At 37.1% G+C, this 18950-nt stretch overlaps 1 non-coding gene across 1 annotated transcript; it reads right to left on the bottom strand.

The window, feature by feature from the left end:
* Positions 1-6616: 6616 nt before the first annotated feature.
* On the bottom strand, positions 6617-6827 carry LOC149011082 (small nucleolar RNA U3). Its single transcript, XR_016174829.1, has one exon. It is a non-coding gene; the product is annotated as a small nucleolar RNA U3 (small nucleolar RNA).
* Positions 6828-18950: the final 12123 nt, after the last annotated feature.

An 18950-nucleotide genomic window follows, 5' to 3' on the forward strand; every position in this document is an offset into this window, starting at 1 on the left:
CGATTTTCCCATCTGGCACGGGACACACAAAACTGGTGAAATAGATGAAGGTTGGAGTAGGCCAAAACTACAAAAGAGAGAGTCCAAAGTTCTCTTCGATGGATGCCCTAATCGATCATGCCACACTTCTTGAGACACACATTCGCTGAAATGAACAGAGGGAGATGCGGATGATGGATGGAAGCAATAGAGGCCAGCTTCAATTGATCCTTGAAGTAGAACAGTCCCCGTTTTGAGATCTTTCACAAAGCACGAACTTGGATGAAATTCCATATAAACATCATTATCACGTGTAAATTTACTCACAGAGAGCAAATTTCTAGTAATAGAAGGAACATGTAGCACTTTAGATAAAGTAAGAATTTTAGAAGGCGTTAATAGAGAAGCACTTCCAATATTTTTTATATGCAAACCTGAACCATTACCAATGTGAAGTTGATCAATACCATGGTAAGGCATTGTTGTATCCATGTGGGTTACATTAGATGTAACATGATGAGTGGCACCTGAGTCAAGGTACCAAGAAGGATCAAATGAAGCCGTGGGTCCTGCCAAGAAGGCTTCTGGAGAAGAATTCAGCTTGGAGGCATTGTCACCTGGTGCATAGCGAAAATAACAATGCACCGCTATATGATTAGTTTTGTTGCAAATTTGACAAGCAACCATAGGGGTAGGGAGGAGAGGTGGAAGATGTTTTGCATGGCGACCACGATTGTAGTAACCTCGAGCTCGTCCTCTGCCATAGCTGTGAAAGGGGCCACAATTGCGGTTAGTGGGTGGGGGGGTTGATCTGGTGGATAGATTAACTTATGATGAAGGCAAGTCAAGTGGTTGTCTTGTTCGGTCTTTGAAGATTTCTTGATTCAGTAAAAGGCCTATGAAATCATCAAGGGGAAGAGGGTCAAGACGGGAGGTAATTGAGGTGGCAAAAGATTCATATTCATGGCCTAGGCCACGAAGAATTGTGAGGATAATATCCACATCAGAAACTGAGTGAGCGGCGGCGGCAAGATGATCAACAATAGATTTAATCTTCTGAACATAGTCAGCCATAGAAGAGTGGCCTTTTTGAATTTGCAAAAGTTGGTATTTCAATTGCATTATGCGGGATTGAGATTGGGAGGCATAAGTCCGTTCAAGGGAATTCCAAGCAGCGTGGGAAGTGGTGAGACCAACGATTTGAGAAAGAGCACTTTCAGAAAGGGATGAGATGATCCAAGATAAGATCATCTGGTCTTGCTTGCGCCATTGAGAATATGCAGGGTTAGGAATGGAGGTTGATGTGGGTGATGTGGTGGAGGGATTGGGTATGGTTTGAGGAGGAGCTGGATTGGTTCCATAAACATAGCCATAAAGGTCATGTGCATGAAGTAGAGGAAGAAATTGTGATTTCCAGAGGAGATAGTTGCTTCGATCAAGCTTTACAGGTAGGAGAGAAAAGATGTTGGTAGGTGAAATCAGAGAAGAAGCCATGGCCGTGGTGGAGCTGATCCTGAGGATCGTGTAGACGGCGGTCAGAGGCTGAAAAACTGATACCAAGTTAGAATTTCGTTTGAGAGAGAATTCTTCCACACTTAGATTAGTGAGTAGGAGATGTATATTAATATTATATGAATTACAATTCAAATATTTGAGTTTGAACTACAACTTGTTTACAATCAAACTCTACAACATGCACATGACCTTTATGGCTATGTCGATGGAACCAATCTAGCTCCTTCTCAAACCATACCCAATCCCTCCACCACATCACCCACATGAACCTCCATTCCTAACTTTGCATATTCTCAATGACGCAAGCAAGACCAGATGATCTTATCTTGGATCATCTCCTCCCTTTCTGAAAGTGCTCTTTCTAAAATCGTTGGTCTCACCACTTCCCACACTGCTTGGAATTCCCTTGAACGGACTTATGCCCTCCCAATCTCAAGCCCGCATAATGCAATTGAAATACCAACTTTTGCAAATTCGCAAAGGCCACTCTTCAATGGCAAATTATGTTCAGAAGATTAAATCTATTGTTGATCATCTTGCCGCTACTGCTCACTCAGTTTCTGATGCAGATATTATCCTCACAATGCTTCCTAGCCTAGGCCATGAATATGAATCCTTTGCCACTTCAATTACCTCCCGTCTTGACCCTCTTCCCCTTGATGATTTCATAGGCCTTCTACTGAATCAAGAAATCTTCAAAGACCAAACAAGACAACAATTTGACTCGCCTTCATCAGAAGTTAATCTATCCACCAAATCAACCCCCCCCACCCACCCACCCACTAACTGCAATCGTGGCCCCTTTCACAGCTATGGCAGAGGACGAGCTCGAGGTTACTACAATCGTGGTCAACATGCAAAACATCTTCCGATGCAATGTTATTTTCAACAAAACTATGGTTGCTTGTCAAATCTGCAACAAAACTAATCATACAGTAATGCAATGTTATTTTCACTATGCACCAGGTGACAATGCCTCCAAGCTGAATTCTTCTCCAGAAGCTTTCTTGGCAAGACCCACGGCTTCATTTGATCCTTCTTGGTACCCTAACTCAGGTGCCACTCATCATGTTACATCCAATGTAACCCACATGGATACAACAATGCCTTACCATGGTATTGATCAACTTCACATTGGTAATGGTTCAGGTTTGCATATAAAAAATATTGGAAGTGCTTCTCTGTCAACGCCTTCTAAAATTCTTACTTTACCTAAAGTGCTACATGTTCCTTTTATTACTAAAAATTTGCTCTCTGTGAGTAAATTTACACGTGATAATGATGTTTATATGGAATTTCATCCAAGTTCGTGCTTTGTGAAGGATCTCAAAACGGGGACTGTTCTACTTCAAGGATCAATTGAAGCTGGCCTCTATCGCTTCCATCCACCATCCGCATCTCCCTCTGTTCATCTCAACGAATGTGTGTCTCAAGAAGTGTGGCATGACCGATTAGGGCATCCGTCAAAGAGAACTTTGGACTCTCTCTCTTCGCAGTTTTGGCCTGCACCAACCTTCATCTATTTCACCAGTTTTGTGTGTCCCATGCCAGATGGGAAAATCGCATGAATTGCCTTTTAAGTTGAATAAATCAAGGGCAGTATCTCCATTCCAATTATTGCACTCTGATATTTGGGGCCCCTCTCCGTCACCATCTACGCAAGGTTACAGTTATTATATTTCTTTCTTGGATGATTACAGCAGATTTACATGGATTTTTCCACTTGTGCGTCGTTCTGATGCAATTTTAGTATTCAAGCAATTCTATTATTATGCAGCCAATATCTTTCATTCCAAGATTCAAGTTTTTCAATCTGATGGGGCCAAGGGATATGAATATTTTGATCATTTTTGTAAAGAGAATGGTTTATTTCATCAATATTCATGCCCACACACTTCTGAACAAAATGGGAGAGCAAAACGGAAGCATAGACATATAGTAGAAACAGGCCTCGCTCTTATGGCTCGTGCTTCAGTCCCCCTTATTTTCTGTCCAGCCGCCTTTAAAACGACTGTCTTCTTAATCAACAGAATGCCTACACTGGTACTTGGGAATAAATCTCCATTTCAGGTGTTATATCACAAAGATCCAGATCTTTCATTTCTCAGAATATTCGGATGTGCATGTTTTCCTTGGTTACGACCTTATAAGAAAAACAAGCTGCAATATCGCTCCAGGCAATGCACTTTTCTTGGATACAGCAACTCACACAAGGGGTATGTATGTTATGATCCAACTCTTGGCCTATCCTATATCTCTAGACATGAAGTATTTGAGGAAACCAAGTTTCCCTTTGCAACTCAACCTCTTAACCACCCTTCCCACTCTCACTCCACTCCCACCATAGTTACAGCTGATAATCTCTTTTCAAATTCAAATTTAAAATTTGAAATCTCCCATCCCACCCAAAATTCCAATTCAAATTCAAATTTTGAATTTTCCCACCCAACCCGAACTTTGAATTCGAATTCAAATTTTGAACTCTCCTTTCCCAGTCAAAATTCAAATTCAAATTTTGAAATTTCGGAAACTCTATCACAACCTCTCCCTGCACCCGAAACCTTTGCCCATAACCCACCCGAAACCCTAGCTCATAACTCACCTGCACCATCCCAACTCAACTCACCATGTGCAAACCCGATCCAACCAACTCAACCTTACCATATGCAAACCCGATCCAAAATGGGTCATCCTAAACCCATCTCTAAACTTACCCTCCTAGTCACCTCTTTTGTTGATAATCCTAAAACAGAACCCACCTCATATACCACTACCAGTAAAGACCCCAAGTGGAGGCTTGCTATGAGTGACGAATTTGATGCTCTCTTACGTAATGGTACTTGGAGTCTAGTTCCTCATCAGCCCCACATGAATTTGATTGGAAATAAATGGGTTTACAGAATCAAAAGAAACAGTGATGGCTCTATTTCACGTTATAAGGCTCGTTTGGTCGCCAAGGGATTTCATCAACGTGAAGGAATTGATTATTTTGACACTTTTAGTGCCGTTGTCAAACCTACTACCATACGCTTGATTCTCTCGCTAGCAGTTGCCCAAGGATGGACTCTTCGCCAATTGGATGTTCAAAATGCATTTTTAAATGGTAGATTATCTGAAGAGGTTTACATGGTTCAACCACAAGGTTTCATTGATCCAGAGAAACCTACTTATGTATGTCACCTTTAGAAAGCTTTATATGGTTTAAAACAGGCCCCTAGGGCATGGTCTCATCGACTTGGCAGTTATTTACTCACTTTGGGATTCTCCACTGTCCTCATCTGATACGGCACTATATTTTTGTACTTCAGCGCATCAAACAATCTATCTTCTGGTATATGTGGACGACATTGTCCTCACTGGATCTAGTTCTTCTGAGGTTAATTCTATCATTATGGCCATTGGCAAGGAATTCGCCATCAAAGATCTTGGTGACTTAAACTACTTTTTAGGGGTCGAGGTCACTTGCTCATCTCACGGTTTACATCTTTGCCAGTCAAAATATTCTTCAGATCTTTTGCGAAGGACCAATATGCATGAAGCAAAATCAGTAGCAACCCCGACCTCCATCACCAAAGCAACAACTGAGGAACCTCCCCTCTATGATGATCCATCCCAATATAGAAATACAATGGGTGCCCTTCAGTATTTGACTCTCACACGCCCTGATATAGCATTTGTTGTCAATAGGGTTTGTCAATATATGCATCGCCCTACAATTGATGATTGGGCTGCAGTTAAGCGAATTCTTTGTTATATAAAAGAGACCCCATCCCATGGAATTCTATTCCAGCCAACAACTAATCTTTCTCTCACTGCCTTTAGTGATGCAGACTGGGCCGGTTCAACTATTGATCGACGATCTACAAGTGGTTATTGTGTCTACTTGGGCCCTAACTTGATCTCTTGGAGTTCCAAGAAACAACCCACTGTGGCCCGCTCCTCTACAGAATCAGAGTACAAAGGGGTTGCTAATGCTACCGCTGAGCTAATATGGTTACGTCAACTACTGCTTGAACTTGGGGTTGTCACTTTTGCACCAACTCTATACTGCGATAATATTGGAGCTACTTACCTTGCTGCTAATCCGGTCTTTCATGCACGAACCAAACACATCGAGATTGACTATCATTTTGTTCGTGAACAAGTCGCCACAAAAAATCTTTCAATCCGATTCGTTCCCACAAGAGACCAAATCGCAGACATTCTCACCAAAGGCTTATCTGCTCCAAGATTCAAAATTTTAAAGTCCAAGCTCATTGTTTGTTTTCAACCAATGACCTTGCGGGGGAGTGTAAAGGATAAGTCTCTGAATTCAAATTCAAAATCAAATCCACCGTAACTAGCTCTATCCTCGATTGATCTTATCTCCAACCGATCAAGAAGAGTTTTGAGTTATAGTTAAAGTATCAACAACTTGTAGAGTTTGATTGTAAACAAGTTGTAGTTCAAACTCAAATATTTGAATTGTAATTCATATAATATTAATATACATCTCCCACTCACCTATCTGTGTGTGGAAGAATTCTCTCTCAAACGAAATTCTAATTTACAACATTTTGGGTTTTAAATTTTATCCCCATTTTTTTTTTCCCCAAAAAAAAATAAAACTTTTTTTTTAAATTTTTTTTTTTTTTTTTTTTGTTTTTTTTTTTTTTTAAAAAAAAAAAAATAATTATAAATTATAATTTTAATTATATTTATTTAATTTAAAAAAATTAAAATAAATTTTAAATAAAAAAAAAATTAAATTTTTTTTTTTTTTTTTTTTTTTTTTTTTTTTTTTTTTTTTTTTTATGATTTCTTAATTCTAACAAAGTTCCAAATACACATTTTACACCCAACTTTAACAATTTTAAACACAGTTAAATATAAATATGACAATAGTAATGTCATTAAGAGTAAGATTAAATTAGTATATTAAACTCTACTGTGAAGGGATATTGACATTAAAGTTATTTTGAAGTTTTTCAGAAACATAGATTGTCATGTCTTTAATTAACTAAAAATATCTTAATGGAAAGGTGAAATTAATAATTTAAGTAAACATAATAAGATAATAAAATTTCTCTTTAATAATCTGTACATTTTCATCAAAATATAAAAAGAAAAAGTAAAATTTTAGAATCTAACAGACCGTGCAGCCACCCCATGATTGGAATTTTTAGAGAACAGCATCTACAGCTCGCTGGGTTTATATTAACCTCAACAAAACCGTCAATAATTCTCTAATCGCGCGGCCACCATTCATCTACCAGACTTAGTTCCTATCTCCTTGGAACTCATGGATATAGAGGTACGAGCCGATAGAACAGATCCTGCTCAAGTAAGGTTTTGGCATTCATTGTTGCAGAAATAATTAATTAGTGGACGTTGACCTTTCTTTTTCCGATGTGGATATAAATATTGAAACATAAAAAATGAACTTAGAAAGATAAAAAGAAGTGAGGCCGACCCTCTATCCAATATCACCTTAGGTTTCCACTTTCTACCCACGGTTTATCTATCTTTAATTTATTGGGTCTCATGTCCAACTCATATGCTCCTTGAGTTTTTCCCCTTCAAAAATCGATTAATGGTTAGTCATTGTTTTAGTAGAGAATTAAAACCATCAATTTTTTTTAAAAGTAAAAAGTTTAATTTAGTTTATATTGTTATAAAATTATAAATAAAAATTTACCTGAAACTTCCTTTTGATAAGTTAGTAGTATTTCAATTGCCTCCAGTATATCAATCTTATTCTTCAAAATTCAAAAAAGATGAATTAAAAATCATTGTGTTAAAATACAACTTAATACATAGAATAACCAAAAATGGTAGCCACAAATATGTTAGGGTTAGAGGTTTAAGCACAAGATTACTACAAGTCCATCTAATAGGACATTCAACAAATAGTCCCTACAAAAATCCTCATCTTTGGTTTGTATAGAAGACTGACTTGTTGTCAGTGTTATTTTTACAAAAAAAAATTCTCACATCATTGAAGAGTCAGTGTCAAATCATGAAATAAAAGAATTCATGGTAATTGATTCACAGGGAACATTCTTATCAATGTAAAACATTTTGATCTTTTTAAGTCGTACTAATCTGTTCTTAAAGCGAAATGAAAAAGATTAATAACATATCAAATAAAAAAGTGAGATTGACTAGCGGACCCGTATGGTAGAATTTACTCACAAATCGATTCAATCCCAAACGATTTCAGGTGGCGTTTGATCTCCTTTCAAAATTTATCGAACAAAAAACTTCTCAAGAAAATTGATAATGCTTTAAGATTGTTAGAGTTATGGTTTAAGTACAAGGTTACTTAAAACATTACACCCTAGTATTTATAGAACTACAATAGGTTTTATTGGTAATTGGACTTTCCCACAAAGGCCCATTACAGTGTTAGATTATAACTAATCTGATGGCCTATATTAGAATAAGTTGGGTATGACTCAAATACCAAAACAAAATATTCCCATTATCCATATGAATTTTGAATGATTATTTATTGTACCTAATCATACATAATGCATTTCTAAATGAAAAAATGGAAAATTTCAGATAATTGGCAAAAAGCACAGACACCCTAAAATACCTTTTAAATTTTTACAATGTTACACTTTGTTAGCAAATTTTATTAAACATAGTTAGATAATTTCATAATTCCTATATTACGTTACCCTCTTGTGGCTTTACAATGTTGCTTGTAAAAAAATTGAATCTTGAATTTCATCTTATTTCTTTCTCCATGGATTCGTATTTCTTCCTCAATTTGCTATTTTGTATTATAAGGTATAGATAATACAGATAATGATATATTCTTCATTTCCTTTAACTAATTAAATATTACAAAAAAGAGAGTGATTGCCATTTTGCATACTTTTGGGGTATCTATGCTTTTGCCAATTATCTTGACGTGTTTTTGAAGATTTTCGTACAAAAATCATGCATAATGTATGAGCAAAATAGTTCTTAAAAAATAAAAAATAAATGAATTAAGTATTCTTAAAATGTCTCATGTGATTAGCATTTTTAATAAACATTACAATTTTAAACATTTTTTTGTATTCATTTAATTTATTTATATCAACTACTCCACATTATATAGTTGAAAATATTATTTGCTTTTATAATACATTCAACAACCTTATTACTAAAGTATTACTTGGAATGGGTTTACTTTGTTGAGAGTTTTTTTTTTTTTTTTTTTGGGTAAATAGTACTTCATTCAGATAACTAAAGAAAGTACAGACAGAAGTGCATGAACACACAAGGTTCGAAACGAACCAAGGAGCGGAAAGTGATCAAACTGTCGTACATGCAATAGATAAGGTCATCCAAGGCTAAGGGCGGGTCGAGCCCAAAAAGAATCACGCCCAAAGAACCCTTAGAACAAAGACTGTAACAACTACAGCAACAAAGAAATACAACACGCCTCAAGGGCGGACATACAACACGCCTCATAGGGCGGACATACAACACCCTCATAGGGGGACATACAGCACCCCTCAAGGACGGACACAAAACTCGTATGGTTGTGGCGATGGTAGTAGCAAAAGTGCGGAGAAGGTTCAGACTTGTCATCCAACTCTGCCTTAGAGGCATAGCTGTCAAGTTCGCCGCAGAAGAACTTGTACCCAGATCTGGAGTTGTTCTGCGGTGTGCACCAAATAAACGTTGCAACCAGAGAAGTGAGATATTATTTGATAACGAGAAAACAAAAAATACAACCAGATCTACCAAAAGAACAAGCAGATCTAAGGGGAAACCCTAGATCTGGTTATTGAATCAGAGAGGGAAGAGAGGGAAGCGGAGACAGGAAAGAGGGAGAAGCCAGGAAAGTAGATCAGAGGAGAAGAGAGAGAAGACGGAAGTAGGGAAAAAGGCGGGAAGCAGAGATGAGAGACAGGGAAGCAGAGATGAGGGGAGGCAGAGATGAGTAGGGAGAGAAGACGGAAGTAGGTAAGTAGGCGGGAGAAGGAAGCAGAATGAGCAGGAAGGCGGAGATCGAGCAGGGAAGGCGGAGATGGAGCAGGGAGGGAAGAAGATGGGAGAGGGGAGCAGGGAGGAGGGAGGCAGAGAAGGAGCAGGGAGGGGGAGGGGGAGCAGGAGCAGGGAGCAGGGAGGCGGAGAAGGAGCAGGGAGGGGAGGGGAGGCGGAGAAGAAGCAGGGAGGGAAGAAGATCGGAGAGGGGAGCAGGGGAGGCGGAGAGCCGCAGAGGTAAGGCTCTCCGCCTCAAACGGGGGAAAGCTGAATGGCGCTCAGAGGGAGAGGAGAGAGAGAGAGGATTCTGTTTGAGTTTATTTTGTTGAGAGTTGATTAGGCCCTGTAACGGCTCGGATTCGGCTCGGATACACCCCTATCCGAATTCGAATCCGATAAGAAAATCATCTATCCAAATTCGATCCGATAACCGACGGATATTTTTAAAGGGTGTCCGAATTCGAATCCAATAATTTATCGGATATCCGATTATCCTCCGATTTGCGAAAATATCCGATTACTGGGTACCATTTTTTGAGTTCCTTTTTCTGAGTTCTGGTGACTGCGAGCTGAAGAACCTGAGTTTAGGTGAAAAGGTGAAGATCGTCAGATTTTATTCAAAGACAAATAGAGCTACGTTCTTACCGGAGGTAAGAAGCACAAGAACCCAACGAAACAGAAGAACAATAAGGGTTTGATGAAGAATCACCGATATACTTACCCGAGTATATACTTTAACACTCTAGAAAACCCTTACAGCTTGTGGAACTCAGATTTAAAGTTTAAACCATGAGAGATCCACTCTTAAGCAGATCCGGTGTTTTGCATTTCAGAGAAAAGCCGTCATCTAGCAATCGTGGGCGATGGAGTCTCAAATAAGGCCTTCCACTGCGCTAGTTGCTGCTACTTGCTGGTCGCTGTTGCTTACTGCTACTTGCAGACTGCCACTGGTTGATGGAAACATTTTAGGGTTTCTCTGTTTCCGTTGTTCGCAAACTCAAAAGAATGAAGGAAAAGAACAAGGAGACTTCATCCCGCATCTAGTTAAACAGTGTGTAAAAATGTTGCTAAGAAAAATGGTTATTTTAAAACTTCTTAAAATAAAACCGACAAACCCATGTTGATGCGTGTGTGTGAAGTTTGCCATTATCTAAAAATATTAATCGTTTAAACTTAATCTAGATGATGTGACAAGTGACAACTGATTATTTAAAAATCCACAAAATGCGCAAAAGTGATAGAAACGCTCCGAATAGTCAAAATCACGTTTGTTATTTAAACTTATTAAAAATTATATATATACTTTAAACGGATAAAATACTATTCGGATAATATCCGAGCCGTTTAGTAAATATCCGAATCCGTTTGCTTGTCGGATGGATACAGATACTTTCCGGTAAGAAAAATTCGGATTCGGACGCTCTTAAACGAAAATGCGAATACGGAGGCGGATTTCGGTTATCCATTTACAGGTTTAGAGTTTACCCAACTTAATTTTAACAAGTTTCATCAAATGTTCGAACTCTATAGACAGAGTATTATGAGATCCATCAGTAATTTTGTACATATATCTGAAAAGTAATGAATTAACATGTGTTTTATTATATATAAAAAATAATTATCATATTTTTTTTCTATACCTTTATATATAGCTCTTTGTGCATTTGCACATGGAAGTTTACTAGTGGCCTTAAATAGTTGTTAATTGACGACATGATCTCATTGTAGTTTTTTCACACACTAAAATAATCCTAAGGTTGACTATCAAAAAAATAATAATAATAATAATCCTAAGGTTTGTTATCTTTTATTTGCCTTTTGTCATTTATCACGATTTAACTCTTTGAAATTAAAGTAACCGGAAAATAAGCGTGAAAATGGTCTTGAAAAAAAAAGGGGGAGAGGGGGAATCTAAGGGGGGTTAAAAAAAAAAGGGAAATGGTGTTTTGGAAAATAAAAATTTAGGGGGGGGGAAAAAAAAAATATAAATTAAAAAAAAAAAATAATAAAATTGGTAGTGGTGGGGGTGGGGGAGAAAAAAAAAAAAAAAAAAGGTTTATTTTTTGGTTGGAAAAAAAAATGTTTGTTGGGTTGGGGGGAGCCTCCTCTCGTATCCGGGACGATGAGTCCTGCAAGAAAAGTTAGATGCGGGCCCGGCTTATGTGCCGGGCAGCCGCCTCTGATGGCAAAATCAGATAATGAACAGAGTAAGGACTCGTGCAAAAACTATACAAGATTATACTCAGAGTGTATTGGATCCCTTACCGGTGAGGTATGTCTCTGCTTTTATATTGTAAATGTTATCTTTTATGTATTTGGTATGTTAGCCCGACAAGGGCTATTGTTTCTCCTAGGATCATGCTTCCTTGTCGTTGGTCCCATTCAATCAGCTAGTGAGTTGACCTTCTATATCAAGGATGATTGCTATATTTGTGACGTATGTTACGCTTTTGGTCATGGATGATCGGCATCTTTCCCGATTAACTAGCATGTGGAGCCCCATCCGGGTCAGACCCGGTCGGGTAGAAATCTTCCGTATCATAAGCCCCCTATCCTGGACGTTGTTTACATCGTGCGGGATAGCAAGGAAGATTAAAAAAGGTGCAAGTCCTTATGGAAGGTGCAAGATGAATGGGATTCACCCAATTCAAATTATTACCTTAAAAAAGGTGTTACCTTAAAAAAAGGTGCAAGTCCTTATGGAAGGCGCAAGATGAATGGGATTGACCCGATTCAAATTATTACCTTAAAAAAGGTGTAAGTCCTTATGGAAGGCGCAAGATGAATGGGATTGACCAGATTCAAATTATTACCTTAAAAAAGGTGTAAGTCCTTATAGGCGCAAGATGAATGGACCCGATTCAAACTATTACCTTAAAAAAGGTGTAAGTCCTTATGGAAGGCGCAAGATGAATGGGATTGACCCGATTCAAATTATTACCTTAAAAAAGGTGTAAGTCCTTATGAAAGGCGCAAGATGAATGGGATTGACCCGATTCAAACTATTACCTTAAAAAAGGTGTAAGTCCTTATGGAAGACGCAAGATGAATGGGATTGACCCGATTCAAACTATTACCTTAAAAAATGTGTAAGTCCTTATGGAAGACGCAAGATGAATGGGATTGACCCGATTCAAATTATTACCTTAAAAAATGTGTTACCTTAAAAAATGTTGAAGTCCTTATGGAAGGCGCAAGATGAATGGGATTGACCCGATTCAAATTATTACCTTAAAAAAGGTGTAAGTCCTTATGGAAGGCGCAAGATGAATGGGATTGACCCGATTCAAATTATTACCTTAAAAAAGGTGTTATCTTAAAAAAGGTGCAAGTCCTTATGGAAGGCGCAAGATGAATGGGATTGACCCGATTCAAATTATTACCCTAAAAAAGGTGTTACCTTAAAAAAGGTGTAAGTCCTTATGGAAGGCGCAAGATGAATGGGATTGACCCGATTCAAATTATTACCTTAAAAAAGGTGCAAGTCCTTATGGAAGGCGCAAGATGAATGGGATTGACCCGATTCAAATTATTACCTTAAAAAAGGTGTAAGTCCTTATGGAAGGCGCAAGATGAATGGGATTGACCCGATTCAAATTATTACCTTAAAAAGGTGTAAATCCTTATGGAAGGTGCAAGATAAATGGGATTGACCTGATTCAAATTATTACCTTAAGAAAAGTGTTACCTTAAAAAATGTGCAAGTCCTTATGGAAGGCGCAAGATGAATGGGATTGACCCGATTCAAATTATTGCCTTAAAGAGGTGTTCTAAGCCTTGTGTTTGTGCAAGAGAATGGGATTACCCGTTCAAACAATTCCCTTAGGTATGTTTTGGGCTTATCTGTTAGTAAGACTTCCAAAAGTCCCTGGTGTGTAATGCCACTCCAAAGTGCGTTGTACGCCACCCGATCATCAAAATTCTCGATCTCAATGGTTACTTCATCGAAACGTTTCAGGAAATCCCAAATGGATTCATTTCGCCCTTGCCTTATAGCGAATAAGCTATCAGACGTCTTCTTGCTTCCGATCGCACTTCTAAATCGGGCTATGAATTTTCTGGCAAGTTCCTTGAAATTATGGATGGATCCGGGTTGAAGACCACTAAACCACTTAATGGCCGGGCCCTTCAATGAGGCCGGGAACGTTCTGCAGAGTAGCTCATCTTCCCGAACTAGAACAGTCATTCTTGACTTGAAATAATTGATATGCTCCTTCGGGCTCGTTTTTCCTTCGAATGGAGTAAAGGTAGGCATAATGAAATTCTGAGGAAGAGGTAAATTCATGATCTCATCTGAGAATGGTTCTCGATCAACCACGTCCAAATCCTCGTCGCGATCCCGATCCTCCAATTTGCGCTCGACCTCTGCCATCCTCTTCCGAAGGCTATTTTGCCTAACTCCATTCCCGCCTGATTCAACGCTGTTTTCTTTTCTGGATTGAGTTCGGGCAACTGAGACCCTCGATCGGGTTGATTGAGGATGACTTTCTCCTTGGTGCTCCATTTCTTCCCGACGGCTTCTTTGACGATGGTTGGGACCAGCATGACTGGACCTCCGACCTTCATCAGGTCTTCCTTTCAGGATCCTCCCTCTTGGCCGGGATCTTCTTGCATTTTGGAAGCCTCTCAGTAGCCTTCCCGTCTGAGTGTTACGCCTTGGTCCTTGCTCAACTCTAACTTGATGGACCAAGCCCCGCAACACCCTTTGCATCTCGATCATTCCCTTGCGGAGCTCGTCCATATCTGCTGCCGTAGCATACCCCTGAGGGCCTCGGGATGTGCATTTCCCGTTTGGATTTTCAACGACCAGGTTCCCCTCGGGAGGATCCTGTTCCACTCGGGTTGAGTGGACTCCATCGTCTTGATGTGTTTGATCTTTGGGAATCTGATTCCCGCCAACATTTTCTATTCGGGAACGTCCATTATTTCCTCCTCGTCTTGGCATGACTTGAAGATTTTGTTGTTCCCACAGACGGCGCCAAACTGATGCGGATCAATTATGCTTCTGGATCCAACTGAGCCTCCTCTCGTATTCGGGACGATGAGTCCTGCAAGAAAGGTTAGTGTGGGCCGGCTTGTGTGCCGGGCAGCCGCCTCCAATGGCAAAGTCAGATAATGAACAGAGAAAGGACTCGTGCAAAAGCTACACAAGATTATACTCAGAGCGTATTGGATCGCTTACCGATGGGGTATGTCTCTGCTTTTATATTGTAAGTGTTACCTTTTATGTATTTAGTAAGTTAGCCCGACAAGGGCTATTGTTTCTCCTAGGATCATGCTTCCTTGTCGTTGATCCCATTCAATCAGTTGCTGAGTTGACCTTCTATATCAAGGATGATTGCTATATTTGTGGCGTATGTTACGCTTTTGGTCATGGATGATCGGCATCTTTCCCAATTAACTAGCATGTGGAGCCCCATCCGGGTCAGACCCGGTCAGGTAGAAATCTTCCGTATCAATTAGTCACTAAGCTATGGCATAAGCGAAATATCACTAATTATTCCTAAATAATAACAAAAACTTAAGTTCTTTTTTTTTTTTTTTTTTTTGGGATGGTTTGAAAAATACTAAGTTGCCACGTCATTAATTAACGACTAGAGCTTGGCATGAGGACATTAGTAATTTAAGGCAAAGTTTAAGATTGAATTAGTAATTTTTATGAAAAAAAAAATTAAAAATTTTAAAAAATACAAGGATAAGATAGTAAGTATTCTTTAATAAAAGAGGTTTTTACATGTGGATTCCTTTAGTGGACCATAAACTAATGTTGGGTCCCTTAGTACAATATTTACGTGTGGGTCCCAACCAGACTAGCACCGTTAGCCACCATTAAGTATATTCAAATTTCAAATGTAGAGGGACTAAAGTGCCCCCTTAGGTTGTTATATATATATATATATATATATATATATATATATATATATATATATATATATATATATATATATATATATATATATATATATATATATATATATATATATATAATCCAAAAAAGGGAAAAAATATAATAATATAATATATTAAATAACTTGAGGGGTATTCTAGTCTTTCTACATTTGAAATTTGAATATATTTAACAGTGACTGATGTTAGTCTGGTGGGGACTTACACGTAATATAACATGCTAAAGGGACCCAACATTAGTTTTTGGTCCACTAAGGGGACCCACACGTAAAAAACACTTAATAAAATAATTTTCTATCGAAATAGAAGGGGAAAAATATGAAATACTTGAATCAATCAGACAATCGTGCGACCACCCCATGATTGGAATCAACTCGTGAGAACGATTCTCTATAGCATGTTGGGTTTTTAAATTACTATCCTGTTAATACAACCTAGAAGGGGATGAATAGGTTGTAACTAGTAGATTTACCTAATTTTTAGATTTAATTGCAAATAAAAAATATTGTGTATTTCAATGATAATTAAATTATGTAATCAATCTACAAGACAAGTATTTATAGTGATTCGACTTTACAAGTCTACGTTCACTCCTCTCTTGACCTCAAAAGAGTATTCCACTGATGATTATCTTTCAATACAATGGGTAAAGATCAAACCCTTTACAATCTTTATTTACTAAGTAGGGCTCTTACAAAAGAAGAAAAAAAAGTTTACTATGTAGGGCAAAAGCACAATTTACAATATTTGTTCTAAATAGGGCAAGAGCACTCTTTATCAATTCTAATCAACCTAGACTACAATTGAACAATCAATACAATTTAAAGAAGTGAAGGATATTATCTAATAAGGGGAGTGACACTTTATCCCTTGTGTGAATGTGATGCAATGATGAATGAATGATAAAGATATGCAATGCACCACCAAGAAGTCCCAATGGCCTTCAATAACTTTAAGCTTGACTCCAATGAACTTGCTTGACAACTTTAGAATGTCATTCAAAGTTGGATGGAGTTGGAAGATTAGTAATCAATGTTAATTCACCAAATGATAGCTTTGGTAGTTGTGAGGGAGTAATTGCTCAATGGACAAAGAAGAGCACTTCAAATGGGGGTGGTTAGCCTTATAAAGAAGTCATTCAATTGTTTGGCCCAACCTCCCAACGGATATAAAATTTTAGTGAAATAAATATCCGTTAAAATATAGCCATTGGGCTTAAGTCAGAACCAAATGGTTGTCCGTCTAGTTAGACAGTCATCCGTCTAGCTTGACTAAGCTAGACCGACATTCCTTCTAGCCCACTGTGACCAAACAGACGACCGTTTGGCCCAGACAAACGTCCGTCTGCAGCACAATGGCCAGTCAAGTTTGGGAGTTGGATTTGGCTTGGATTTTTTGTCTTTTTGGTCAATCCTAGGCCTCATACACTTTCCTACTATGTCCTAGGTCAGTCTAGTGACATGATATGCATATAGATAATGTGGTTACATATGCGCATATGTGAAAGTGTTCTAAGTCCTAAATTTATCTAAGTCTTGATCTTCGCATCTTTTTGTGCATTGAACTTGATACTCTTGTCCAAGATTGCTTGACTTGACTTGGGCTTGAGCATCTGGTGAGTTTGGTCCAATGAGTTGGAATCTGTCCACTTTAGTAATGAACTGGACAAACATCACTTAATGTAGACATTAGTAATTTGTGTTTGTTTTTATCAAAACTAATGGAGGTTGATGTGGCAATGTTGACATGGTATTTTCCAACATACCCCAATCTTAACTTCACCTCAAATTAATGATGCCCCCTATAGTTAAACTTCATTGGTTAACTGTAGGGGTGTCAACGGTGCGGTTTGGGGCTGTTTCGGGCTAGGCCTAATGGTTTTGGGCTGAAAAACACATAGCTCAAACACGGCTCATTAGCAAAATAACGGTTTTTGGCCGGTTTTGGGCTGGTTTCGGTTTAATGCGGTTTGGCTAACGGTTTAGATTCAGATTGACTAACGGTTTATGGTGTGTAAGAAAAATAACAAGAAGAAACAATTGAGCATCTTAGCAAAAATTATATGGAAAGCAAAGTTATTATTGGTCAAATTCCATTAAAAAAAAAAACCACCCATTCTATAAAATTAAGAACCTAAATATTAAGTAGTAAAATGACTATTTGATCTTTGAATGCTTAATTTTTTTAATTTTCTATACCAACTACCTAAGGTAATATAATGATTTAAATACTATTTAATATAAGATTATAAAACGGGTTAATTTAAAATTATCAATCCGAACACATTGATAATGCTTTAAGATTGTTAGAGTTAGGGTTTAAGTACAAGGTTGCTTAAAACATTACACTCTGAGTATCTAATTTGGAATACACTAACCGTTGCTTCCAACTAGTATTTATAGTGAACTACATTAGGTTTTATTGGTAATTGGACTTTTCCACAAAAGCCCATTACACTATTAGATTATAACTAATTTGATGGCCTATATTAGAACATAAGTTGGGTATGACTCAAATACCTAAACAAAATATTCCGATTATCCATATGAATTTTGTATGATTATTTATTGTACCTAATCATATATAATGCATTTTTAAATGAACAAATTAAAAATTTCATAAATACCCCAAGATAATTGGCAAAAAGCACAGACACCCTAAAATACCTTTTAAATTTTTACAATGGTACACTTTGTTAGCAAATTTTATTAAACATAATTAGATAATTTCATAATTCCTATATTACGTTACTCTCTTGTGGCTTTACAATGTTGCCCGTAAAAAAATTGAATCTTAAATTTCATCTTATTTCTTTCTCCATGGATTCGTACTTCTTCCTCAATTTGCTATTTTGTATTATAAGGTATAGAATAACACAGCTAATGATATATTCTTCATTTCCTTTAACTAATTAAATATTCTAACTGAAAGGGAGTGATCACCAATTTTGCATAGTTTTAGGGTATCTATGCTTTTGCCAATTATCTTGACGTGTTTTGAAGATTTTTGTACAAAAATCATGCATAATGTATGAATAAAAAAGAAAAACAAAAAAAAAAAAAAAAAAAAAAAAAAAAAAACTAAAAAAAAAAAGAAAAAGAATTATAAAAAAAAACAAAATTTTAAAAAATTTTTTTTATAAAAAAAAATATTTAATAAAAAAAAACAAAAAAAATAGTTATAAATCACAACAAATAAAAAATAATTAATTAAATATTTTTAAAATTTTTTATGTTTTTTGTTTTTTAAAAAAAACAAAATTTTAAAAATTTTTTTATTTTTTTAAAATATTTTTATAAAAAATACTATATATTATATTATAAAAAAAAAGGATAATTACTATTGCCCCATTGCACTTTGATTTTATTACTAATCAAACCCCCTTCTTTGTGAAATTACTATTGCCCCCCTCACTTCTAAAGGTGTTAAGTGACTGTTAACATCAAATATGAAATGTGTATTTTGCCCTTAAAATTAAGAAGTAAAAAATATGGCATTACCCTCATTTATAGAAACTATATTGCATGTCAATTATATCCTTAAAATCTTATATTTTAAAATTAGTTTTGGATTTGGTGGGA

The sequence above is a fragment of the Hakea prostrata genome, chromosome 7, assembly GCF_041222555.1.
Source record: "Hakea prostrata isolate BN-2017 chromosome 7, UWA_Hpros_2, whole genome shotgun sequence".
In the NCBI taxonomy this organism is placed as follows: Eukaryota; Viridiplantae; Streptophyta; class Magnoliopsida; order Proteales; family Proteaceae; genus Hakea; species Hakea prostrata.